This window comes from Pseudorca crassidens, chromosome 19, assembly GCF_039906515.1.
Source record: "Pseudorca crassidens isolate mPseCra1 chromosome 19, mPseCra1.hap1, whole genome shotgun sequence".
Lineage (NCBI taxonomy): Eukaryota > Metazoa > Chordata > Mammalia > Artiodactyla > Delphinidae > Pseudorca > Pseudorca crassidens.
Window position 1 is genome coordinate 24,764,138 of NC_090314.1, and position 24,028 is coordinate 24,788,165.

At 69.4% G+C, this 24,028-nt stretch overlaps 14 non-coding genes across 14 annotated transcripts; all 14 read left to right on the top strand.

The window, feature by feature from the left end:
- The first annotated feature begins 33 nt into the window (after positions 1–33).
- On the top strand, positions 34–152 carry LOC137213210 (5S ribosomal RNA). The gene has a single exon (XR_010937851.1). It is a non-coding gene; the product is annotated as a 5S ribosomal RNA (ribosomal RNA).
- A 2,703-nt stretch (positions 153–2,855) lies between these two features.
- On the top strand, positions 2,856–2,974 carry LOC137213623 (5S ribosomal RNA). Its single transcript, XR_010938258.1, has one exon. It is a non-coding gene; the product is annotated as a 5S ribosomal RNA (ribosomal RNA).
- Positions 2,975–3,912: 938 nt separating this feature from the next.
- Positions 3,913–4,031, top strand: LOC137213211 (5S ribosomal RNA). Its single transcript, XR_010937852.1, has one exon. It is a non-coding gene; the product is annotated as a 5S ribosomal RNA (ribosomal RNA).
- Positions 4,032–5,933: 1,902 nt separating this feature from the next.
- Positions 5,934–6,052, top strand: LOC137213213 (5S ribosomal RNA). The gene has a single exon (XR_010937853.1). It is a non-coding gene; the product is annotated as a 5S ribosomal RNA (ribosomal RNA).
- Positions 6,053–8,755: 2,703 nt separating this feature from the next.
- Positions 8,756–8,874, top strand: LOC137213624 (5S ribosomal RNA). The gene has a single exon (XR_010938259.1). It is a non-coding gene; the product is annotated as a 5S ribosomal RNA (ribosomal RNA).
- Positions 8,875–9,812: 938 nt separating this feature from the next.
- On the top strand, positions 9,813–9,931 carry LOC137213214 (5S ribosomal RNA). The gene has a single exon (XR_010937854.1). It is a non-coding gene; the product is annotated as a 5S ribosomal RNA (ribosomal RNA).
- A 938-nt stretch (positions 9,932–10,869) lies between these two features.
- Positions 10,870–10,988, top strand: LOC137213215 (5S ribosomal RNA). Its single transcript, XR_010937855.1, has one exon. It is a non-coding gene; the product is annotated as a 5S ribosomal RNA (ribosomal RNA).
- A 2,703-nt stretch (positions 10,989–13,691) lies between these two features.
- Positions 13,692–13,810, top strand: LOC137213661 (5S ribosomal RNA). Its single transcript, XR_010938295.1, has one exon. It is a non-coding gene; the product is annotated as a 5S ribosomal RNA (ribosomal RNA).
- Positions 13,811–14,748: 938 nt separating this feature from the next.
- On the top strand, positions 14,749–14,867 carry LOC137213216 (5S ribosomal RNA). The gene has a single exon (XR_010937856.1). It is a non-coding gene; the product is annotated as a 5S ribosomal RNA (ribosomal RNA).
- A 938-nt stretch (positions 14,868–15,805) lies between these two features.
- Positions 15,806–15,924, top strand: LOC137213644 (5S ribosomal RNA). Its single transcript, XR_010938278.1, has one exon. It is a non-coding gene; the product is annotated as a 5S ribosomal RNA (ribosomal RNA).
- Positions 15,925–16,862: 938 nt separating this feature from the next.
- On the top strand, positions 16,863–16,981 carry LOC137213218 (5S ribosomal RNA). Its single transcript, XR_010937858.1, has one exon. It is a non-coding gene; the product is annotated as a 5S ribosomal RNA (ribosomal RNA).
- A 2,703-nt stretch (positions 16,982–19,684) lies between these two features.
- LOC137213219 (5S ribosomal RNA) lies at positions 19,685–19,803 on the top strand. Its single transcript, XR_010937859.1, has one exon. It is a non-coding gene; the product is annotated as a 5S ribosomal RNA (ribosomal RNA).
- Positions 19,804–20,741: 938 nt separating this feature from the next.
- Positions 20,742–20,860, top strand: LOC137213220 (5S ribosomal RNA). The gene has a single exon (XR_010937860.1). It is a non-coding gene; the product is annotated as a 5S ribosomal RNA (ribosomal RNA).
- A 2,703-nt stretch (positions 20,861–23,563) lies between these two features.
- LOC137213221 (5S ribosomal RNA) lies at positions 23,564–23,682 on the top strand. The gene has a single exon (XR_010937861.1). It is a non-coding gene; the product is annotated as a 5S ribosomal RNA (ribosomal RNA).
- Positions 23,683–24,028: the final 346 nt, after the last annotated feature.

The following is a 24,028-nucleotide window of genomic DNA, read 5'->3' on the forward strand; positions in this document are numbered from 1 at the left end:
GCCTCAAGAGGCCGCCCGCGGCCCCCCGCCCCCGTCTACGGCCATACCACCCTGAACGCGCCCGATCTCGTCTGATCTCGGAAGCTAAGCAGGGTCGGGCCTGGTTAGTACTTGGATGGGAGACCGCCTGGGAATACCGGGTGCTGTAGGCTTTTTGCCTCCCGCTCCGCCCGCCTTCTCCTTTACTCGCCCGCGGCGGGGGGGCCGCCGGCTCCGCCCCCGCCGAGCCCCGCTGCAGGCAGTAGGCAAGGTGGTTTACCTGCCCGAGCAGGAAGCTTGGGCGATGGCAGAAGTGGGAAGAAACTCTTGAGCACAGGTTCTTGGGATCCACGGAGCAGCGCATGCACATGCAATGGGTGCCTACACAGCTGGCTTGCTTGTCTGTGGGGAAAGGCGAGATGGGTCAGGGCCTGGGTTCCTGAGGGGCTGAGAATCAAGGCAGGGATAGAAGAAAGGGGACAGGCCCACATCCCCTGAACCCACGCCGGCGCCCACTCACCTTTGTGGAAAATACGATTGAAAAGTGCCCGCAAGAATCTCTTCAGATGCCTCCAGAGTTGAGGGAAGAAGGGGAGGGGGGAGGCCGGGAGCAGGGTGAGCCCTGAAATCCAACCCTTGTCCGGTCACACCCCAGCAGCCCTCCCACCTCAGCCCCTTCAAGACCCCAGGGCTCCCCCAGCCGCGCTGCACAGATCCTGCCCTGACCATAGTCACCATGTTGATCCCCACGTTGAGCAAGATGAAGCTGACCGGGATCAGAAGAATTGAGTATCCTTGCTCCTGGCATTTCCTGGGGATGGGGCCAGTGAACGGCTCGGCTCGGTAGTAGTTTCGCTCACCCATGGCCGTTGGTCCCAGGACTGCCTGGGCCCTCTGCCCTCCAGTTTTAACTGGGAGCCAGACTGGGTCATAATGGGGCAGGTGGTGAGGTCACAGTGAGGGAGGGGGATGAAAAGGAGGGCCCAGAGTGGCATTCCCTGGTAACCAGGGTCAGGTAAGCTGAGCCTGGACAGTCAAACAGGGCCCGGTGGCCGGCATACATCCCCTCGAGCGGTCATTCATTCGCTCACCGCCCGCTGACTCACTTGTTCAAATGACACATTGCGTCTCTTGGCCCCTCTTGAGACTAGGAAGACCTTGGCCTCAGAGGCCTGCTGAAGGCCTGGCTGGAGTCCAGAGCCTCAGCCTTCTTCATGCCCTTCACTGGGCCTGGAGCTGGACCTGCCCAGATGTGGAACCTCCCAGTTTGGAAGCAACTTCTTGTATGAGGCTCTCTGTGGACAGGGACAGCTGAGACACAGAGGAGGTGCCCAGAGACCAGGGGTTTGGAGTCTGCAGCTGCAGATGTACTTAGTGCATGGTATAGGACCAGGAGGGGCCTGCTGGCAGAGCTGTGGCCACTAAACCAAAGGGACCCTCAGGCCAAGAAGGGGACACTGGCTTCTTATTGCAGGAAGCCAAGCGCAGGGACCCAGGCTGGCAGAAGGAGTGGCGCTTCCAAGCCACAGACCACCAATGTTTCCTGGACTCTGGCGCTCTTTATTCCTCTCTCCATGCCCTGCCGCCCCCTGCCCCTGCCCCCATTTGCTGCTGGTAAGTTCATTTTCCCAGTCTGGCTCCCGTGCAGAGAGGGCCTGGAGGCCGAGGTGGAAGGTAGCAGCGAGTTGGCCCGCGCTTGGCCCTCCTGCGGTTGCCGCTTCAGCACCAGACTGTCATACACCTGGTAGTTGGCATTGCCTCCCGGGTTCCGGCTGAGTGGCATGAAGGTGGGCGGGGGTGGAGGGTGCTCGGTAGCCTGGACGTCGGGCAGGAGGTGAGAGGGGCGGAGGAGCAGCGCTGAGCTGGGAGCCGGGGCCCGCTGGTCCGAGGCCTCGGCCAGTACCGTGAGGGAGGCGGAGGTGGCCACAGGGCGCCGCCGCAAGGGCAGGATCTCAGCCCATTCGGCCGCCGGGTGCCGCACCTCGTGGGGATCGCGGGAGTAATCCAAGTGTCCCGCGGAGGGATGCAGGCTGCGGTTGGACTCGCTGTGAGCACAGCTGGGGAGGCTACGTCTGTGGGCCGGTGGGGTGTCACGCTACCAGGCGTCGGGCCGGTAGACCCGAGGCACCAGAGCGGATGGAGGCTCAGAGCCCTCCAGACCCAGACTCCGCCGCGGGCCCAGTTGCCGTCCTTTCGGCCCGCGAGCCCCTCGACCTGCACCTGGCCTCCCCCACCGGCGCCCAGCCCCGGCGCCGCCACCTGTGTGCCGGTGTGTCCCTCCACAGCTCCCTCCGACAAAAGCCCCGCCCCACCACCACCCCGCCCCTATGACGTGTCACCGCGGCCGGGTGCGGGTGCGGGATCGAGGGCAGGGGCCACTTCCCCGGGCCTGCCGGCCACCAGGGGCGGGGTCCTGAGCTCGGTGGGGGGTGTGGGGGCAAGGGTGGCCTTGCCGGGGCTGAGGGGCCGTGGCGACTCAATGGTGGCTCCCAGTGGCTTCGGGCCAGCTGCTGTCGGGCAGAAGGGCCGGCCCGGGCTGCGGTCGGGCTGCGCCTAGCGCCGCGTGGGCGGGCAGGGCCGATGCCCAAGGGACCGCGGGCCCCGGGCCCTGAAGCCTCCGGGGCCACGTCCCTGTGAGCGACGTGCGGGATCTTGGGCGGGGCGCCAAGCGCCGAAGGGTTTGCTGGGTCAGGGCCGCCCTGGGCTGGGAGGTGGTCGCCAAACCCTCCGCCGCCGCCCGATACCCGAGACCTCCGTTCCCCCTGCCTGGGCGGGCGAGGGGGCCCTGCCGGGGCGGGCTGGCCGCCAGGCTGGCGTTAAGGCGCCAGCGCCAGCGAAACTGGGCCTCAAGAGGCCGCCCGCGGCCCCCCGCCCCCGTCTACGGCCATACCACCCTGAACGCGCCCGATCTCGTCTGATCTCGGAAGCTAAGCAGGGTCGGGCCTGGTTAGTACTTGGATGGGAGACCGCCTGGGAATACCGGTTGCTGTAGGCTTTTTGCCTCCCGCTGCGCCCGCCTTCTCCTTTACTCGCCCGCGGCGGGGGCCGCCGGCTCCGCCCCCGCCGGGCCGCGCTGCAGGCCCCACCTCCTCAGGCCCCTCCCACCACGGCGCGCGCCGGCGGGGGCGCTCCCCGCCGGCCCGGCCGGCTAGGCGGCCAGAAGGCGGCCCTGGAAGGCAGTCGCACCCCAGACGCTCCCGGGGTGGCTGGCCCGGACCCAGACTCCGCCGCGGGCCCAGTTGCCGTCCTTTCGGCCCGCGAGCCCCTCGACCTGCACCTGGCCGCCCCCACCGGCGCCCAGCCCCGGCGCCGCCACCTGTGTGCCGGTGTGTCCCTCCACAGCTCCCTCCGACAAAAGCCCCGCCCCACCACCACCCCGCCCCTCTGGCGTGTCACCGCGGCCGGGTGCGGGAGCGGGATCGAGGGCAGGGGCCGCTTCCCCGGGCCTGCCGGCCACCAGGGGCGGGGTCCTGAGCTCGGCGGGGGGTGTGGGGGCAAGGGTGGCCTTGCCGGGGCTGAGGGGCCGTGGCGACTCAATGGAGGCTCGCGGTGGCTTCGGGCCGGCTGCTGTCGGGCAGGAGGGCCGGCCCGGGCTGCGGCCGGGCTGCGCCTAGCGCCGCGTGGGCGGGCAGGGCCGATGCCCAAGGGACCGCGGGCCCCGGGCCCTGAAGCCTCCGGGGCCACGTCCCTGTGAGCGACGTGCGGGATCTTGGGCGGGGCGCCAAGCGCCGAAGGGTTTGCTGGGTCAGGGCCGCCCTGGGCTGGGAGGTGGTCGCCAAACCCTCCGCCGCCGCCCGATACCCGAGACCTCCGTTCCCCCTGCCTGGGCGGGCGAGGGGGCCCTGCCGGGGCGGGCTGGCCGCCAGGCTGGCGTTAAGGCGCCAGCGCCAGCGAAACTGGGCCTCAAGAGGCCGCCCGCGGCCCCCCGCCCCCGTCTACGGCCATACCACCCTGAACGCGCCCGATCTCGTCTGATCTCGGAAGCTAAGCAGGGTCGGGCCTGGTTAGTACTTGGATGGGAGACCGCCTGGGAATACCGGGTGCTGTAGGCTTTTTGCCTCCCGCTCCGCCCGCCTTCTCCTTTACTCGCCCGCGGCGGGGGGGCCGCCGGCTCCGCTCCCGCCGTGCCCCGCTGCAGGCAGTAGGCAAGGTGGTTTACCTGCCCGAGCAGGAAGCTTGGACGATGGCAGAAGTGGGAAGAAACTCTTGAGCACAGGTTCTTGGGATCCACGGAGCAGCGCATGCACATGCGATGGGTGCCTACACAGCTGGCTTGCTTGTCTGTGGGGAAAGGCGAGATGGGTCAGGGCCTGGGTTCCTGAGGGGCTGAGAATCAAGGCAGGGATAGAAGAAAGGGGACAGGCCCACATCCCCTGAACCCACGCCGGCGCCCACTCACCTTTGTGGAAAATACGATTGAAAAGTGCCCTCAAGAATCTCTTCAGATGCCTCCAGAGTTGAGGGAAGAAGGGGAGGGGGGAGGCCGGGAGCAGGGTGAGCCCTGAAATCCAACCCTTGTCCGGTCACACCCCAGCAGCCCTCCCACCTCAGCCCCTTCAAGACCCCAGGGCTCCCCCAGCCGCGCTGCACAGATCCTGCCCTGACCATAGTCACCATGTTGATCCCCACGTTGAGCAAGATGAAGCTGACCGGGATCAGAAGAATTGAGTATCCTTGCTCCTGGCATTTCCTGGGGATGGGGCCAGTGAACGGCTCGGCTCGGTAGTAGTTTCGCTCACCCATGGCCGTTGGTCCCAGGACTGCCTGGGCCCTCTGCCCTCCAGTTTTAACTGGGAGCCAGACTGGGTCATAATGGGGCAGGTGGTGAGGTCACAGTGAGGGAGGGGGATGAAAAGGAGGGCCCAGAGTGGCATTCCCTGGTAACCAGGGTCAGGTAAGCTGAGCCTGGACAGTCAAACAGGGCCCGGTGGCCGGCATACATCCCCTCGAGCGGTCATTCATTCGCTCACCGCCCGCTGACTCACTTGTTCAAATGACACATTGTGTCTCTTGGCCCCTCTTGAGACTAGGAAGACCTTGGCCTCAGAGGCCTGCTGAAGGCCTGGCTGGAGTCCAGAGCCTCAGCCTTCTTCATGCCCTTCACTGGGCCTGGAGCTGGACCTGCCCAGATGTGGAACCTCCCAGTTTGGAAGCAACTTCTTGTATGAGGCTCTCTGTGGACAGGGACAGCTGAGACACAGAGGAGGTGCCCAGAGACCAGGGGTTTGGAATCTGCAGCTGCAGATGTACTTAGTGCATGGTATAGGACCAGGAGGGGCCTGCTGGCAGAACTGTGGCCACTAAACCAAAGGGACCCTCAGGCCAAGAAGGGGACACTGGCTTCTTATTGCAGGAAGCCAAGCGCAGGGACCCAGGCTGGCAGAAGGAGTGGCGCTTCCAAGCCACAGACCACCAATGTTTCCCGGGTTCGGGAGCGGGATCGAGGGCAGGGGCCGCTTCCCCGGGCCTGCCGGCCACCAGGGGCGGGGTCCTGAGCTCGGCGGGGGGTGTGGGGGCAAGGGTGGCCTTGCCGGGGCTGAGGGGCCGTGGCGACTCAATGGAGGCTCCCGGTGGCTTCGGGCCGGCTGCTGTCGGGCAGGAGGGCCGGCCCGGGCTGCGGCCGGGCTGCGCCTAGCGCCGCGTGGGCGGGCAGGGCCGATGCCCAAGGGACCGCGGGCCCCGGGCCCTGAAGCCTCCGGGGCCACGTCCCTGTGAGCGACGTGCGGGATCTTGGGCGGGGCGCCAAGCGCCGAAGGGTTTGCTGGGTCAGGGCCGCCCTGGGCTGGGAGGTGGTCGCCAAACCCTCCGCCGCCGCCCGATACCCGAGACCTCCGTTCCCCCTGCCTGGGCGGGCGAGGGGGCCCTGCCGGGGCGGGCTGGCCGCCAGGCTGGCGTTAAGGCGCCAGCGCCAGCGAAACTGGGCCTCAAGAGGCCGCCCGCGGCCCCCCGCCCCCGTCTACGGCCATACCACCCTGAACGCGCCCGATCTCGTCTGATCTCGGAAGCTAAGCAGGGTCGGGCCTGGTTAGTACTTGGATGGGAGACCGCCTGGGAATACCGGGTGCTGTAGGCTTTTTGCCTCCCGCTCCGCCCGCCTTCTCCTTTACTCGCCCGCGGCGGGGGGGCCGCCGGCTCCGCCCCCGCCGAGCCCCGCTGCAGGCAGTAGGCAAGGTGGTTTACCTGCCCGAGCAGGAAGCTTGGGCGATGGCAGAAGTGGGAAGAAACTCTTGAGCACAGGTTCTTGGGATCCACGGAGCAGCGCATGCACATGCGATGGGTGCCTACACAGCTGGCTTGCTTGTCTGTGGGGAAAGGCGAGATGGGTCAGGGCCTGGGTTCCTGAGGGGCTGAGAATCAAGGCAGGGATAGAAGAAAGGGGACAGGCCCACATCCCCTGAACCCACGCCGGCGCCCACTCACCTTTGTGGAAAATACGATTGAAAAGTGCCCGCAAGAATCTCTTCAGATGCCTCCAGAGTTGAGGGAAGAAGGGGAGGGGGGAGGCCGGGAGCAGGGTGAGCCCTGAAATCCAACCCTTGTCCGGTCACACCCCAGCAGCCCTCCCACCTCAGCCCCTTCAAGACCCCAGGGCTCCCCCAGCCGCGCTGCACAGATCCTGCCCTGACCATAGTCACCATGTTGATCCCCACGTTGAGCAAGATGAAGCTGACCGGGATCAGAAGAATTGAGTATCCTTGCTCCTGGCATTTCCTGGGGATGGGGCCAGTGAACGGCTCGGCTCGGTAGTAGTTTCGCTCACCCATGGCCGTTGGTCCCAGGACTGCCTGGGCCCTCTGCCCTCCAGTTTTAACTGGGAGCCAGACTGGGTCATAATGGGGCAGGTGGTGAGGTCACAGTGAGGGAGGGGGATGAAAAGGAGGGCCCAGAGTGGCATTCCCTGGTAACCAGGGTCAGGTAAGCTGAGCCTGGACAGTCAAACAGGGCCCGGTGGCCGGCATACATCCCCTCGAGCGGTCATTCATTCGCTCACCGCCCGCTGACTCACTTGTTCAAATGACACATTGCGTCTCTTGGCCCCTCTTGAGACTAGGAAGACCTTGGCCTCAGAGGCCTGCTGAAGGCCTGGCTGGAGTCCAGAGCCTCAGCCTTCTTCATGCCCTTCACTGGGCCTGGAGCTGGACCTGCCCAGATGTGGAACCTCCCAGTTTGGAAGCAACTTCTTGTATGAGGCTCTCTGTGGACAGGGACAGCTGAGACACAGAGGAGGTGCCCAGAGACCAGGGGTTTGGAGTCTGCAGCTGCAGATGTACTTAGTGCATGGTATAGGACCAGGAGGGGCCTGCTGGCAGAGCTGTGGCCACTAAACCAAAGGGACCCTCAGGCCAAGAAGGGGACACTGGCTTCTTATTGCAGGAAGCCAAGCGCAGGGACCCAGGCTGGCAGAAGTAGTGGCGCTTCCAAGCCACAGACCACCAATGTTTCCTGGACTCTGGCGCTCTTTATTCCTCTCTCCATGCCCTGCCGCCCCCTGCCCCTGCCCCCATTTGCTGCTGGTAAGTTCATTTTCCCAGTCTGGCTCCCGTGCAGAGAGGGCCTGGAGGCCGAGGTGGAAGGTAGCAGCGAGTTGGCCCGCGCTTGGCCCTCCTGCGGTTGCCGCTTCAGCACCAGACTGTCATACACCTGGTAGTTGGCATTGCCTCCCGGGTTCCGGCTGAGTGGCATGAAGGTGGGCGGGGGTGGAGGGTGCTCGGTAGCCTGGACGTCGGGCAGGAGGTGAGAGGGGCGGAGGAGCAGCGCTGAGCTGGGAGCCGGGGCCCGCTGGTCCGAGGCCTCGGCCAGTACCGTGAGGGAGGCGGAGGTGGCCACAGGGCGCCGCCGCAAGGGCAGGATCTCAGCCCATTCGGCCGCCGGGTGCCGCACCTCGTGGGGATCGCGGGAGTAATCCAAGTGTCCCGCGGAGGGATGCAGGCTGCGGTTGGACTCGCTGTGAGCACAGCTGGGGAGGCTACGTCTGTGGGCCGGTGGGGTGTCACGCTACCAGGCGTCGGGCCGGTAGACCCGAGGCACCAGAGCGGATGGAGGCTCAGAGCCCTCCAGACCCAGACTCCGCCGCGGGCCCAGTTGCCGTCCTTTCGGCCCGCGAGCCCCTCGACCTGCACCTGGCCTCCCCCACCGGCGCCCAGCCCCGGCGCCGCCACCTGTGTGCCGGTGTGTCCCTCCACAGCTCCCTCCGACAAAAGCCCCGCCCCACCACCACCCCGCCCCTCTGACGTGTCACCGCGGCCGGGTGCGGGTGCGGGATCGAGGGCAGGGGCCACTTCCCCGGGCCTGCCGGCCACCAGGGGCGGGGTCCTGAGCTCGGTGGGGGGTGTGGGGGCAAGGGTGGCCTTGCCGGGGCTGAGGGGCCGTGGCGACTCAATGGTGGCTCCCAGTGGCTTCGGGCCAGCTGCTGTCGGGCAGAAGGGCCGGCCCGGGCTGCGGTCGGGCTGCGCCTAGCGCCGCGTGGGCGGGCAGGGCCGATGCCCAAGGGACCGCGGGCCCCGGGCCCTGAAGCCTCCGGGGCCACGTCCCTGTGAGCGACGTGCGGGATCTTGGGCGGGGCGCCAAGCGCCGAAGGGTTTGCTGGGTCAGGGCCGCCCTGGGCTGGGAGGTGGTCGCCAAACCCTCCGCCGCCGCCCGATACCCGAGACCTCCGTTCCCCCTGCCTGGGCGGGCGAGGGGGCCCTGCCGGGGCGGGCTGGCCGCCAGGCTGGCGTTAAGGCGCCAGCGCCAGCGAAACTGGGCCTCAAGAGGCCGCCCGCGGCCCCCCGCCCCCGTCTACGGCCATACCACCCTGAACGCGCCCGATCTCGTCTGATCTCGGAAGCTAAGCAGGGTCGGGCCTGGTTAGTACTTGGATGGGAGACCGCCTGGGAATACCGGTTGCTGTAGGCTTTTTGCCTCCCGCTGCGCCCGCCTTCTCCTTTACTCGCCCGCGGCGGGGGCCGCCGGCTCCGCCCCCGCCGGGCCGCGCTGCAGGCCCCACCTCCTCAGGCCCCTCCCACCACGGCGCGCGCCGGCGGGGGCGCTCCCCGCCGGCCCGGCCGGCTAGGCGGCCAGAAGGCGGCCCTGGAAGGCAGTCGCACCCCAGACGCTCCCGAGGTGGCTGGCCCGGACCCAGACTCCGCCGCGGGCCCAGTTGCCGTCCTTTCGGCCCGCGAGCCCCTCGACCTGCACCTGGCCGCCCCCACCGGCGCCCAGCCCCGGCGCCGCCACCTGTGTGCCGGTGTGTCCCTCCACAGCTCCCTCCGACAAAAGCCCCGCCCCACCACCACCCCGCCCCTCTGGCGTGTCACCGCGGTTGGGTGCGGGAGCGGGATCGAGGGCAGGGGCCGCTTCCCCGGGCCTGCCGGCCACCAGGGGCGGGGTCCTGAGCTCGGCGGGGGGTGTGGGGGCAAGGGTGGCCTTGCCGGGGCTGAGGGGCCGTGGCGACTCAATGGTGGCTCCCGGTGGCTTCGGGCCGGCTGCTGTCGGGCAGGAGGGCCGGCCCGGGCTGCGGCCGGGCTGCGCCTAGCGCCGCGTGGGCGGGCAGGGCCGATGCCCAAGGGACCGCGGGCCCCGGGCCCTGAAGCCTCCGGGGCCACGTCCCTGTGAGCGACGTGCGGGATCTTGGGCGGGGCGCCAAGCGCCGAAGGGTTTGCTGGGTCAGGGCCGCCCTGGGCTGGGAGGTGGTCGCCAAACCCTCCGCCGCCGCCCGATACCCGAGACCTCCGTTCCCCCTGCCTGGGCGGGCGAGGGGGCCCTGCCGGGGCGGGCCGGCCGCAAGGCTGGCGTTAAGGCGCCAGCGCCAGCGAAACTGGGCCTCAAGAGGCCGCCCGCGGCCCCCCGACCCCGTCTACGGCCATACCACCCTGAACGCGCCCGATCTCGTCTGATCTCGGAAGCTAAGCAGGGTCGGGCCTGGTTAGTACTTGGATGGGAGACCGCCTGGGAATACCGGGTGCTGTAGGCTTTTTGCCTCCCGCTCCGCCCGCCTTCTCCTCTACTCGCCCGCGGCTGGGGCCGCCGGCTCCGCCCCCGCCGGGCCGCGCTGCAGGCCCCACCTCCTCAGGCCCCTCCCACCACGGCGCGCGCCGGCGGGGGCGCTCCCCGCCGGCCCGGCCGGCCAGGCGGCCAGAAGGCGGCCCTGGAAGGCAGCCGCACCCCAGACGCTCCCGGGGTGGCTGGCCCGGACCCAGACTCCGCCGCGGGCCCAGTTGCCGTCCTTTCGGCCCGCGAGCCCCTCGACCTGCACCTGGCCGCCCCCACCGGCGCCCAGCCCCGGCGCCGCCACCTGTGTGCCGGTGTGTCCCTCCACAGCTCCCTCCGACAAAAGCCCCGCCCCACCACCACCCCGCCCCTCTGGCGTGTCACCGCGGCCGGGTGCGGGAGCGGGATCGAGGGCAGGGGCCGCTTCCCCGGGCCTGCCGGCCACCAGGGGCGGGGTCCTGAGCTCGGCGGGGGGTGTGGGGGCAAGGGTGGCCTTGCCGGGGCTGAGGGGCCGTGGCGACTCAATGGTGGCTCCCGGTGGCTTCGGGCCGGCTGCTGTCGGGCAGGAGGGCCGGCCCGGGCTGCGGCCGGGCTGCGCCTAGCGCCGCGTGGGCGGGCAGGGCCGATGCCCAAGGGACCGCGGGCCCCGGGCCCTGAAGCCTCCGGGGCCACGTCCCTGTGAGCGACGTGCGGGATCTTGGGCGGGGCGCCAAGCGCCGAAGGGTTTGCTGGGTCAGGGCCGCCCTGGGCTGGGAGGTGGTCGCCAAACCCTCCGCCGCCGCCCGATACCCGAGACCTCCGTTCCCCCTGCCTGGGCGGGCGAGGGGGCCCTGCCGGGGCGGGCTGGCCGCCAGGCTGGCGTTAAGGCGCCAGCGCCAGCGAAACTGGGCCTCAAGAGGCCGCCCGCGGCCCCCCACCCCCGTCTACGGCCATACCACCCTGAACGCGCCCGATCTCGTCTGATCTCGGAAGCTAAGCAGGGTCGGGCCTGGTTAGTACTTGGATGGGAGACCGCCTGGGAATACCGGGTGCTGTAGGCTTTTTGCCTCCCGCTCCGCCCGCCTTCTCCTTTACTCGCCCGCGGCGGGGGGGCCGCCGGCTCCGCCCCCGCCGAGCCCCGCTGCAGGCAGTAGGCAAGGTGGTTTACCTGCCCGAGCAGGAAGCTTGGGCGATGGCAGAAGTGGGAAGAAACTCTTGAGCACAGGTTCTTGGGATCCACGGAGCAGCGCATGCACATGCAATGGGTGCCTACACAGCTGGCTTGCTTGTCTGTGGGGAAAGGCGAGATGGGTCAGGGCCTGGGTTCCTGAGGGGCTGAGAATCAAGGCAGGGATAGAAGAAAGGGGACAGGCCCACATCCCCTGAACCCACGCCGGCGCCCACTCACCTTTGTGGAAAATACGATTGAAAAGTGCCCTCAAGAATCTCTTCAGATGCCTCCAGAGTTGAGGGAAGAAGGGGAGGGGGGAGGCCGGGAGCAGGGTGAGCCCTGAAATCCAACCCTTGTCCGGTCACACCCCAGCAGCCCTCCCACCTCAGCCCCTTCAAGACCCCAGGGCTCCCCCAACCGCGCTGCACAGATCCTGCCCTGACCATAGTCACCATGTTGATCCCCACGTTGAGCAAGATGAAGCTGACCGGGATCAGAAGAATTGAGTATCCTTGCTCCTGGCATTTCCTGGGGATGGGGCCAGTGAACGGCTCGGCTCGGTAGTAGTTTCGCTCACCCATGGCCGTTGGTCCCAGGACTGCCTGGGCCCTCTGCCCTCCAGTTTTAACTGGGAGCCAGACTGGGTCATAATGGGGCAGGTGGTGAGGTCACAGTGAGGGAGGGGGATGAAAAGGAGGGCCCAGAGTGGCATTCCCTGGTAACCAGGGTCAGGTAAGCTGAGCCTGGACAGTCAAACAGGGCCCGGTGGCCGGCATACATCCCCTCGAGCGGTCATTCATTCGCTCACCGCCCGCTGACTCACTTGTTCAAATGACACATTGCGTCTCTTGGCCCCTCTTGAGACTAGGAAGACCTTGGCCTCAGAGGCCTGCTGAAGGCCTGGCTGGAGTCCAGAGCCTCAGCCTTCTTCATGCCCTTCACTGGGCCTGGAGCTGGACCTGCCCAGATGTGGAACCTCCCAGTTTGGAAGCAACTTCTTGTATGAGGCTCTCTGTGGACAGGGACAGCTGAGACACAGAGGAGGTGCCCAGAGACCAGGGGTTTGGAGTCTGCAGCTGCAGATGTACTTAGTGCATGGTATAGGACCAGGAGGGGCCTGCTGGCAGAGCTGTGGCCACTAAACCAAAGGGACCCTCAGGCCAAGAAGGGGACACTGGCTTCTTATTGCAGGAAGCCAAGCGCAGGGACCCAGGCTGGCAGAAGTAGTGGCGCTTCCAAGCCACAGACCACCAATGTTTCCTGGACTCTGGCGCTCTTTATTCCTCTCTCCATGCCCTGCCGCCCCCTGCCCCTGCCCCCATTTGCTGCTGGTAAGTTCATTTTCCCAGTCTGGCTCCCGTGCAGAGAGGGCCTGGAGGCCGAGGTGGAAGGTAGCAGCGAGTTGGCCCGCGCTTGGCCCTCCTGCGGTTGCCGCTTCAGCACCAGACTGTCATACACCTGGTAGTTGGCATTGCCTCCCGGGTTCCGGCTGAGTGGCATGAAGGTGGGCGGGGGTGGAGGGTGCTCGGTAGCCTGGACGTCGGGCAGGAGGTGAGAGGGGCGGAGGAGCAGCGCTGAGCTGGGAGCCGGGGCCCGCTGGTCCGAGGCCTCGGCCAGTACCGTGAGGGAGGCGGAGGTGGCCACAGGGCGCCGCCGCAAGGGCAGGATCTCAGCCCATTCGGCCGCCGGGTGCCGCACCTCGTGGGGATCGCGGGAGTAATCCAAGTGTCCCGCGGAGGGATGCAGGCTGCGGTTGGACTCGCTGTGAGCACAGCTGGGGAGGCTACGTCTGTGGGCCGGTGGGGTGTCACGCTACCAGGCGTCGGGCCGGTAGACCCGAGGCACCAGAGCGGATGGAGGCTCAGAGCCCTCCAGACCCAGACTCCGCCGCGGGCCCAGTTGCCGTCCTTTCGGCCCGCGAGCCCCTCGACCTGCACCTGGCCTCCCCCACCGGCGCCCAGCCCCGGCGCCGCCACCTGTGTGCCGGTGTGTCCCTCCACAGCTCCCTCCGACAAAAGCCCCGCCCCACCACCACCCCGCCCCTCTGACGTGTCACCGCGGCCGGGTGCGGGTGCGGGATCGAGGGCAGGGGCCACTTCCCCGGGCCTGCCGGCCACCAGGGGCGGGGTCCTGAGCTCGGTGGGGGGTGTGGGGGCAAGGGTGGCCTTGCCGGGGCTGAGGGGCCGTGGCGACTCAATGGTGGCTCCCAGTGGCTTCGGGCCAGCTGCTGTCGGGCAGAAGGGCCGGCCCGGGCTGCGGTCGGGCTGCGCCTAGCGCCGCGTGGGCGGGCAGGGCCGATGCCCAAGGGACCGCGGGCCCCGGGCCCTGAAGCCTCCGGGGCCACGTCCCTGTGAGCGACGTGCGGGATCTTGGGCGGGGCGCCAAGCGCCGAAGGGTTTGCTGGGTCAGGGCCGCCCTGGGCTGGGAGGTGGTCGCCAAACCCTCCGCCGCCGCCCGATACCCGAGACCTCCGTTCCCCCTGCCTGGGCGGGCGAGGGGGCCCTGCCGGGGCGGGCCGGCCGCCAGGCTGGCGTTAAGGCGCCAGCGCCAGCGAAACTGGGCCTCAAGAGGCCGCCCGCGGCCCCCCGCCCCCGTCTACGGCCATACCACCCTGAACGCGCCCGATCTCGTCTGATCTCGGAAGCTAAGCAGGGTCGGGCCTGGTTAGTACTTGGAGGGGAGACCGCCTGGGAATACCGGTTGCTGTAGGCTTTTTGCCTCCCGCTGCGCCCGCCTTCTCCTTTACTCGCCCGCGGCGGGGGCCGCCGGCTCCGCCCCCGCCGGGCCGCGCTGCAGGCCCCACCTCCTCAGGCCCCTCCCACCACGGCGCGCGCCGGCGGGGGCGCTCCCCGCCGGCCCGGCCGGCTAGGCGGCCAGAAGGCGGCCCTGGAAGGCAGTCGCACCCCAGACGCTCCCGGGGTGGCTGGCCCGGACCCAGACTCCGCCGCGGGCCCAGTTGCCGTCCTTTCGGCCCGCGAGCCCCTCGACCTGCACCTGGCCGCCCCCACCGGCGCCCAGCCCCGGCGCCGCCACCTGTGTGCCGGTGTGTCCCTCCACAGCTCCCTCCGACAAAAGCCCCGCCCCACCACCACCCCGCCCCTCTGGCGTGTCACCGCGGTTGGGTGCGGGAGCGGGATCGAGGGCAGGGGCCGCTTCCCCGGGCCTGCCGGCCACCAGGGGCGGGGTCCTGAGCTCGGCGGGGGGTGTGGGGGCAAGGGTGGCCTTGCCGGGGCTGAGGGGCCGTGGCGACTCAATGGTGGCTCCCGGTGGCTTCGGGCCGGCTGCTGTCGGGCAGGAGGGCCGGCCCGGGCTGCGGCCGGGCTGCGCCTAGCGCCGCGTGGGCGGGCAGGGCCGATGCCCAAGGGACCGCGGGCCCCGGGCCCTGAAGCCTCCGGGGCCACGTCCCTGTGAGCGACGTGCGGGATCTTGGGCGGGGCGCCAAGCGCCGAAGGGTTTGCTGGGTCAGGGCCGCCCTGGGCTGGGAGGTGGTCGCCAAACCCTCCGCCGCCGCCCGATACCCGAGACCTCCGTTCCCCCTGCCTGGGCGGGCGAGGGGGCCCTGCCGGGGCGGGCCGGCCGCAAGGCTGGCGTTAAGGCGCCAGCGCCAGCGAAACTGGGCCTCAAGAGGCCGCCCGCGGCCCCCCGCCCCCGTCTACGGCCATACCACCCTGAACGCGCCCGATCTCGTCTGATCTCGGAAGCTAAGCAGGGTCGGGCCTGGTTAGTACTTGGATGGGAGACCGCCTGGGAATACCGGGTGCTGTAGGCTTTTTGCCTCCCGCTCCGCCCGCCTTCTCCTCTACTCGCCCGCGGCTGGGGCCGCCGGCTCCGCCCCCGCCGGGCCGCGCTGCAGGCCCCACCTCCTCAGGCCCCTCCCACCACGGCGCGCGCTGGCGGGGGCGCTCCCCGCCGGCCCGGCCGGCTAGGCGGCCAGAAGGCGGCCCTGGAAGGCAGTCGCACCCCAGACGCTCCCGGGGTGGCTGGCCCGGACCCAGACTCCGCCGCGGGCCCAGTTGCCGTCCTTTCGGCCCGCGAGCCCCTCGACCTGCACCTGGCCGCCCCCACCGGCGCCCAGCCCCGGCGCCGCCACCTGTGTGCCGGTGTGTCCCTCCACAGCTCCCTCCGACAAAAGCCCCGCCCCACCACCACCCCGCCCCTCTGGCGTGTCACCGCGGTTGGGTGCGGGAGCGGGATCGAGGGCAGGGGCCGCTTCCCCGGGCCTGCCGGCCACCAGGGGCGGGGTCCTGAGCTCGGCGGGGGGTGTGGGGGCAAGGGTGGCCTTGCCGGGGCTGAGGGGCCGTGGCGACTCAATGGTGGCTCCCGGTGGCTTCGGGCCGGCTGCTGTCGGGCAGGAGGGCCGGCCCGGGCTGCGGCCGGGCTGCGCCTAGCGCCGCGTGGGCGGGCAGGGCCGATGCCCAAGGGACCGCGGGCCCCGGGCCCTGAAGCCTCCGGGGCCACGTCCCTGTGAGCGACGTGCGGGATCTTGGGCGGGGCGCCAAGCGCCGAAGGGTTTGCTGGGTCAGGGCCGCCCTGGGCTGGGAGGTGGTCGCCAAACCCTCCGCCGCCGCCCGATACCCGAGACCTCCGTTCCCCCTGCCTGGGCGGGCGAGGGGGCCCTGCCGGGGCGGGCCGGCCGCAAGGCTGGCGTTAAGGCGCCAGCGCCAGCGAAACTGGGCCTCAAGAGGCCGCCCGCGGCCCCCCGCCCCCGTCTACGGACATACCACCCTGAACGCGCCCGATCTCGTCTGATCTCGGAAGCTAAGCAGGGTCGGGCCTGGTTAGTACTTGGATGGGAGACCGCCTGGGAATACCGGGTGCTGTAGGCTTTTTGCCTCCCGCTCCGCCCGCCTTCTCCTCTACTCGCCCGCGGCTGGGGCCGCCGGCTCCGCCCCCGCCGGGCCGCGCTGCAGGCCCCACCTCCTCAGGCCCCTCCCACCACGGCGCGCGCCGGCGGGGGCGCTCCCCGCCGGCCCGGCCGGCCAGGCGGCCAGAAGGCGGCCCTGGAAGGCAGCCGCACCCCAGACGCTCCCGGGGTGGCTGGCCCGGACCCAGACTCCGCCGCGGGCCCAGTTGCCGTCCTTTCGGCCCGCGAGCCCCTCGACCTGCACCTGGCCGCCCCCACCGGCGCCCAGCCCCGGCGCCGCCACCTGTGTGCCGGTGTGTCCCTCCACAGCTCCCTCCGACAAAAGCCCCGCCCCACCACCACCCCGCCCCTCTGGCGTGTCACCGCGGCCGGGTGCGGGAGCGGGATCGAGGGCAGGGGCCGCTTCCCCGGGCCTGCCGGCCACCAGGGGCGGGGTCCTGAGCTCGGCGGGGGGTGTGGGGGCAAGGGTGGCCTTGCCGGGGCTGAGGGGCCGTGGCGACTCATTGGTGGCTCCCGGTGGCTTCGGGCCGGCTGCTGTCGGGCAGGAGGGCCGGCCCGGGCTGCGGCCGGGCTGCGCCTAGCGCCGCGTGGGCGGGCAGGGCCGATGCCCAAGGGACCGCGGGCCCCGGGCCCTGAAGCCTCCGGGGCCACGTCCCTGTGAGCGACGTGCGGGATCTTGGGCGGGGCGCCAAGCGCCGAAGGGTTTGCTGGGTCAGGGCCGCCCTGGGCTGGGAGGTGGTCGCCAAACCCTCCGCCGCCGCCCGATACCCGAGACCTCCGTTCCCCCTGCCTGGGCGGGCGAGGGGGCCCTGCCGGGGCGGGCTGGCCGCCAGGCTGGCGTTAAGGCGCCAGCGCCAGCGAAACTGGGCCTCAAGAGGCCGCCCGCGGCCCCCCACCGCCGTCTACGGCCATACCACCCTGAACGCGCCCGATCTCGTCTGATCTCGGAAGCTAAGCAGGGTCGGGCCTGGTTAGTACTTGGATGGGAGACCGCCTGGGAATACCGGGTGCTGTAGGCTTTTTGCCTCCCGCTCCGCCCGCCTTCTCCTTTACTCGCCCGCGGCGGGGGGGCCGCCGGCTCCGCCCCCGCCGAGCCCCGCTGCAGGCAGTAGGCAAGGTGGTTTACCTGCCCGAGCAGGAAGCTTGGGCGATGGCAGAAGTGGGAAGAAACTCTTGAGCACAGGTTCTTGGGATCCACGGAGCAGCGCATGCACATGCAATGGGTGCCTACACAGCTGGCTTGCTTGTCTGTGGGGAAAGGCGAGATGGGTCAGGGCCTGGGTTCCTGAGGGGCTGAGAATCAAGGCAGGGATAGAAGAAAGGGGACAGGCCCACATCCCCTGAACCCACGCCGGCGCCCACTCACCTTTGTGGAAAATACGATTGAAAAGTGCCCGCAAGAATCTCTTCAGATGCCTCCAGAGTTGAGGGAAGAAGGGGAGGGGGGAGGCCGGGAGCAGGGTGAGCCCTGAAATCCAACCCTTGTCCGGTCACACCCCAGCAGCCCTCCCACCTCAGCCCCTTCAAGACCCCAGGGCTCCCCCAGCCGCGCTGCACAGATCCTGCCCTGACCATAGTCACCATGTTGATCCCCACGTTGAGCAAGATGAAGCTGACCGGGATCAGAAGAATTGAGTATCCTTGCTCCTGGCATTTCCTGGGGATGGGGCCAGTGAACGGCTCGGCTCGGTAGTAGTTTCGCTCACCCATGGCCGTTGGTCCCAGGACTGCCTGGGCCCTCTGCCCTCCAGTTTTAACTGGGAGCCAGACTGGGTCATAATGGGGCAGGTGGTGAGGTCACAGTGAGGGAGGGGGATGAAAAGGAGGGCCCAGAGTGGCATTCCCTGGTAACCAGGGTCAGGTAAGCTGAGCCTGGACAGTCAAACAGGGCCCGGTGGCCGGCATACATCCCCTCGAGCGGTCATTCATTCGCTCACCGCCCGCTGACTCACTTGTTCAAATGACACATTGCGTCTCTTGGCCCCTCTTGAGACTAGGAAGACCTTGGCCTCAGAGGCCTGCTGAAGGCCTGGCTGGAGTCCAGAGCCTCAGCCTTCTTCATGCCCTTCACTGGGCCTGGAGCTGGACCTGCCCAGATGTGGAACCTCCCAGTTTGGAAGCAACTTCTTGTATGAGGCTCTCTGTGGACAGGGACAGCTGAGACACAGAGGAGGTGCCCAGAGACCAGGGGTTTGGAGTCTGCAGCTGCAGATGTACTTAGTGCATGGTATAGGACCAGGAGGGGCCTGCTGGCAGAGCTGTGGCCACTAAACCAAAGGGACCCTCAGGCCAAGAAGGGGACACTGGCTTCTTATTGCAGGAAGCCAAGCGCAGGGACCCAGGCTGGCAGAAGTAGTGGCGCTTCCAAGCCACAGACCACCAATGTTTCCTGGACTCTGGCGCTCTTTATTCCTCTCTCCATGCCCTGCCGCCCCCTGCCCCTGCCCCCATTTGCTGCTGGTAAGTTCATTTTCCCAGTCTGGCTCCCGTGCAGAGAGGGCCTGGAGGCCGAGGTGGAAGGTAGCAGCGAGTTGGCCCGCGCTTGGCCCTCCTGCGGTTGCCGCTTCAGCACCAGACTGTCATACACCTGGTAGTTGGCATTGCCTCCCGGGTTCCGGCTGAGTGGCATGAAGGTGGGCGGGGGTGGAGGGTGCTCGGTAGCCTGGACGTCGGGCAGGAGGTGAGAGGGGCGGAGGAGCAGCGCTGAGCTGGGAGCCGGGGCCCGCTGGTCCGAGGCCTCGGCCAGTACCGTGAGGGAGGCGGAGGTGGCCACAGGGCGCCGCCGCAAGGGCAGGATCTCAGCCCATTCGGCCGCCGGGTGCCGCACCTCGTGGGGATCGCGGGAGTAATCCAAGTGTCCCGCGGAGGGATGCAGGCTGCGGTTGGACTCGCTGTGAGCACAGCTGGGGAGGCTACGTCTGTGGGCCGGTGGGGTGTCACGCTACCAGGCGTCGGGCCGGTAGACCCGAGGCACCAGAGCGGATGGAGGCTCAGAGCCCTCCAGACCCAGACTCCGCCGCGGGCCCAGTTGCCGTCCTTTCGGCCCGCGAGCCCCTCGACCTGCACCTGGCCTCCCCCACCGGCGCCCAGCCCCGGCGCCGCCACCTGTGTGCCGGTGTGTCCCTCCACAGCTCCCTCCGACAAAAGCCCCGCCCCACCACCACCCCGCCCCTCTGACGTGTCACCGCGGCCGGGTGCGGGTGCGGGATCGAGGGCAGGGGCCACTTCCCCGGGCCTGCCGGCCACCAGGGGCGGGGTCCTGAGCTCGGTGGGGGGTGTGGGGGCAAGGGTGGCCTTGCCGGGGCTGAGGGGCCGTGGCGACTCAATGGTGGCTCCCAGTGGCTTCGGGCCAGCTGCTGTCGGGCAGAAGGGCCGGCCCGGGCTGCGGTCGGGCTGCGCCTAGCGCCGCGTGGGCGGGCAGGGCCGATGCCCAAGGGACCGCGGGCCCCGGGCCCTGAAGCCTCCGGGGCCACGTCCCTGTGAGCGACGTGCGGGATCTTGGGCGGGGCGCCAAGCGCCGAAGGGTTTGCTGGGTCAGGGCCGCCCTGGGCTGGGAGGTGGTCGCCAAACCCTCCGCCGCCGCCCGATACCCGAGACCTCCGTTCCCCCTGCCTGGGCGGGCGAGGGGGCCCTGCCGGGGCGGGCCGGCCGCAAGGCTGGCGTTAAGGCGCCAGCGCCAGCGAAACTGGGCCTCAAGAGGCCGCCCGCGGCCCCCCGCCCCCGTCTACGGCCATACCACCCTGAACGCGCCCGATCTCGTCTGATCTCGGAAGCTAAGCAGGGTCGGGCCTGGTTAGTACTTGGATGGGAGACCGCCTGGGAATACCGGGTGCTGTAGGCTTTTTGCCTCCCGCTCCGCCCGCCTTCTCCTCTACTCGCCCGCGGCTGGGGCCGCCGGCTCCGCCCCCGCCGGGCCGCGCTGCAGGCCCCACCTCCTCAGGCCCCTCCCACCACGGCGCGCGCCGGCGGGGGCGCTCCCCGCCGGCCCGGCCGGCCAGGCGGCCAGAAGGCGGCCCTGGAAGGCAGCCGCACCCCAGACGCTCCCGGGGTGGCTGGCCCGGACCCAGACTCCGCCGCGGGCCCAGTTGCCGTCCTTTCGGCCCGCGAGCCCCTCGACCTGCACCTGGCCGCCCCCACCGGCGCCCAGTCCCGGCGCCGCCACCTGTGTGCCGGTGTGTCCCTCCACAGCTCCCTCCGACAAAAGCCCCGCCCCACCACCACCCCGCCCCTCTGGCGTGTCACCGCGGCCGGGTGCGGGAGCGGGATCGAGGGCAGGGGCCGCTTCCCCGGGCCTGCCGGCCACCAGGGGCGGGGTCCTGAGCTCGGCGGGGGGTGTGGGGGCAAGGGTGGCCTTGCCGGGGCTGAGGGGCCGTGGCGACTCAATGGTGGCTCCCGGTGGCTTCGGGCCGGCTGCTGTCGGGCAGGAGGGCCGGCCCGGGCTGCGGCCGGGCTGCGCCTAGCGCCGCGTGGGCGGGCAGGGCCGATGCCCAAGGGACCGCGGGCCCCGGGCCCTGAAGCCTCCGGGGCCACGTCCCTGTGAGCGACGTGCGGGATCTTGGGCGGGGCGCCAAGCGCCGAAGGGTTTGCTGGGTCAGGGCCGCCCTGGGCTGGGAGGTGGTCGCCAAACCCTCCGCCGCCGCCCGATACCCGAGACCTCCGTTCCCCCTGCCTGGGCGGGCGAGGGGGCCCTGCCGGGGCGGGCCGGCCGCAAGGCTGGCGTTAAGGCGCCAGCGCCAGCGAAACTGGGCCTCAAGAGGCCGCCCGCGGCCCCCCGCCCCCGTCTACGGCCATACCACCCTGAACGCGCCCGATCTCGTCTGATCTCGGAAGCTAAGCAGGGTCGGGCCTGGTTAGTACTTGGATGGGAGACCGCCTGGGAATACCGGGTGCTGTAGGCTTTTTGCCTCCCGCTCCGCCCGCCTTCTCCTTTACTCGCCCGCGGCGGGGGGGCCGCCGGCTCCGCCCCCGCCGAGCCCCGCTGCAGGCAGTAGGCAAGGTGGTTTACCTGCCCGAGCAGGAAGCTTGGGCGATGGCAGAAGTGGGAAGAAACTCTTGAGCACAGGTTCTTGGGATCCACGGAGCAGCGCATGCACATGCAATGGGTGCCTACACAGCTGGCTTGCTTGTCTGTGGGGAAAGGCGAGATGGGTCAGGGCCTGGGTTCCTGAGGGGCTGAGAATCAAGGCAGGGATAGAAGAAAGGGGACAGGCCCACATCCCCTGAACCCACGCCGGCGCCCACTCACCTTTGTGGAAAATACGATTGAAAAGTGCCCGCAAGAATCTCTTCAGATGCCTCCAGAGTTGAGGGAAGAAGGGGAGGGGGGAGGCCGGGAGCAGGGTGAGCCCTGAAATCCAACCCTTGTCCGGTCACACCCCAGCAGCCCTCCCACCTCAGCCCCTTCAAGACCCCAGGGCTCCCCCAGCCGCGCTGCACAGATCCTGCCCTGACCATAGTCACCATGTTGATCCCCACGTTGAGCAAGATGAAGCTGACCGGGATCAGAAGAATTGAGTATCCTTGCTCCTGGCATTTCCTGGGGATGGGGCCAGTGAACGGCTCGGCTCGGTAGTAGTTTCGCTCACCCATGGCCGTTGGTCCCAGGACTGCCTGGGCCCTCTGCCCTCCAGTTTTAACTGGGAGCCAGACTGGGTCATAATGGGGCAGGTGGTGAGGTCACAGTGAGGGAGGGGGATGAAAAGGAGGGCCCAGAGTGGCATTCCCTGGTAACCAGGGTCAGGTAAGCTGAGCCTGGACAGTCAAACAGGGCCCGGTGGCCGGCATACATCCCCTCGAGCGGTCATTCATTCGCTCACCGCCCGCTGACTCACTTGTTCAAATGACACATTGCGTCTCTTGGCCCCTCTTGAGACTAGGAAGACCTTGGCCTCAGAGGCCTGCTGAAGGCCTGGCTGGAGTCCAGAGCCTCAGCCTTCTTCATGCCCTTCACTGGGCCTGGAGCTGGACCTGCCCAGATGTGGAACCTCCCAGTTTGGAAGCAACTTCTTGTATGAGGCTCTCTGTGGACAGGGACAGCTGAGACACAGAGGAGGTGCCCAGAGACCAGGGGTTTGGAGTCTGCAGCTGCAGATGTACTTAGTGCATGGTATAGGACCAGGAGGGGCCTGCTGGCAGAGCTGTGGCCACTAAACCAAAGGGACCCTCAGGCCAAGAAGGGGACACTGGCTTCTTATTGCAGGAAGCCAAGCGCAGGGACCCAGGCTGGCAGAAGGAGTGGCGCTTCCAAGCCACAGACCACCAATGTTTCCTGGACTCTGGCGCTCTTTATTCCTCTCTCCATGCCCTGCCGCCCCCTGCCCCTGCCCCCATTTGCTGCTGGTAAGTTCATTTTCCCAGTCTGGCTCCCGTGCAGAGAGGGCCTGGAGGCCGAGGTGGAAGGTAGCAGCGAGTTGGCCCGCGCTTGGCCCTCCTGCGGTTGCCGCTTCAGCACCAGACTGTCATACACCTGGTAGTTGGCATTGCCTCCCGGGTTCCGGCTGAGTGGCATGAAGGTGGGCGGGGGTGGAGGGTGCTCGGTAGCCTGGACGTCGGGCAGGAGGTGAGAGGGGCGGAGGAGCAGCGCTGAGCTGGGAGCCGGGGCCCGCTGGTCCGAGGCCTCGGCCAGTACCGTGAGGGAGGCGGAGGTGGCCACAGGGCGCCGCCGCAAGGGCAGGATCTCAGCCCATTCGGCCGCCGGGTGCCGCACCTCGTGGGGATCGCGGGAGTAATCCAAGTGTCCCGCGGAGGGATGCAGGCTGCGGTTGGACTCGCTGTGAGCACAGCTGGGGAGGCTACGTCTGTGGGCCGGTGGGGTGTCACGCTACCAGGCGTCGGGCCGGTAGACCCGAGGCACCAGAGCGGATGGAGGCTCAGAGCCCTCCAGACCCAGACTCCGCCGCGGGCCCAGTTGCCGTCCTTTCGGCCCGCGAGCCCCTCGACCTGCACCTGGCCTCCCCCACCGGCGCCCAGCCCCGGCGCCGCCACCTGTGTGCCGGTGTGTCCCTCCACAGCTCCCTCCGACAAAAGCCCCGCCCCACCACCACCCCGCCCCTCTGACGTGTCACCGCGGCCGGGTGCGGGTGCGGGATCGAGGGCAGGGGCCACTTCCCCGGGCCTGCCGGCCACCAGGGGCGGGGTCCTGAGCTCGGTGGGGGGTGTGGGGGCAAGGGTGGCCTTGCCGGGGCTGAGGGGCCGTGGCGACTCAATGGTGGCTCCCAGTGGCTTCGGGCCAGCTGCTGTCGGGCAGAAGGGCCGGCCCGGGCTGCGGTCGGGCTGCGCCTAGCGCCGCGTGGGCGGGCAGGGCCGATGCCCAAGGGACCGCGGGCCCCGGGCCCTGAAGCCTCCGGGGCCACGTCCCTGTGAGCGACGTGCGGGATCTTGGGCGGGGCGCCAAGCGCCGAAGGGTTTGCTGGGTCAGGGCCGCCCTGGGCTGGGAGGTGGTCGCCAAACCCTCCGCCGCCGCCCGATACCCGAGACCTCCGTTCCCCCTGCCTGGGCGGGCGAGGGGGCCCTGCCGGGGCGGGCCGGCCGCAAGGCTGGCGTTAAGGCGCCAGCGCCAGCGAAACTGGGCCTCAAGAGGCCGCCCGCGGCCCCCCGCCCCCGTCTACGGCCATACCACCCTGAACGCGCCCGATCTCGTCTGATCTCGGAAGCTAAGCAGGGTCGGGCCTGGTTAGTACTTGGATGGGAGACCGCCTGGGAATACCGGGTGCTGTAGGCTTTTTGCCTCCCGCTCCGCCCGCCTTCTCCTCTACTCGCCCGCGGCTGGGGCCGCCGGCTCCGCCCCCGCCGGGCCGCGCTGCAGGCCCCACCTCCTCAGGCCCCTCCCACCACGGCGCGCGCCGGCGGGGGCGCTCCCCGCCGGCCCGGCCGGCCAGGCGGCCAGAAGGCGGCCCTGGAAGGCAGCCGCACCCCAGACGCTCCCGGGGTGGCTGGCCCGGACCCAGACTCCGCCGCGGGCCCAGTTGCCGTCCTTTCGGCCCGCGAGCCCCTCGACCTGCACCTGGCCGCCCCCACCGGCGCCCAGTCCCGGCGCCGCCACCTGTGTGCCGGTGTGTCCCTCCACA